Source organism: Anopheles ziemanni (genome assembly GCF_943734765.1).
Source record: "Anopheles ziemanni chromosome X unlocalized genomic scaffold, idAnoZiCoDA_A2_x.2 X_unloc_13, whole genome shotgun sequence".
NCBI lineage: Eukaryota > Metazoa > Arthropoda > Insecta > Diptera > Culicidae > Anopheles > Anopheles ziemanni.
The window spans coordinates 314,433-315,000 of record NW_026689741.1 but is presented as its reverse complement, the minus strand read 5'-3'; the positions used below and the strand labels follow the sequence as shown (position 1 = coordinate 315,000).

General features: G+C 51.4%; 1 non-coding gene across 1 annotated transcript; it reads right to left on the bottom strand.

The window, feature by feature from the left end:
• Positions 1–107: 107 nt before the first annotated feature.
• On the bottom strand, positions 108–262 carry LOC131291711 (5.8S ribosomal RNA). Its single transcript, XR_009189480.1, has one exon. It is a non-coding gene; the product is annotated as a 5.8S ribosomal RNA (ribosomal RNA).
• Positions 263–568: the final 306 nt, after the last annotated feature.

Below are 568 nucleotides of genomic sequence, written 5' to 3'. Positions count from 1 at the left end.
GTTCTTTAATGCTAGCGGGTCGTCGCGACCCTAGTTAACATCATGGTGCACGTCTCGTGACGGGTGTCACGGCGTAGTTAAATGTATGCGATACATTTCTCAAATATAAGCGCTCAGTCATCTGTACATCATGGTAGGTTCCCACGACGTGCAATATGCGTTCAACTTATCAATGTTCATGTGTCCTGCAGTTCACATTACGACGCGCAGTTAGCTGCGGTCTTCATCGATCCATGAGCCGAGTGATCCACTGCCGAGGGTGACTAACTTGCGTAAGCCGCCGCTGTGCGCGTAAACCCGTTCCCCGTAGGGAGGAGCAAGCCGCCGCTTAGAGACGAAGCATAAAGTGTCCTCATTCCACATAGGGCAAGCTGGATTAATCCATTTTACCCAGGACGGCCGAAGCGGCGTGGACCAGGGGAGAACTGAACCTTATACTTCACACCACAGTAAGTCTACGTGTCCTCTTCCACATAGGGCAAGCTAGAACTAACTATCTTACCCAGGACTGCCGAAGCAGCGTGGACCAGGGGAGGAACACACTTTTCATGGAAACGTAAGGCATCCA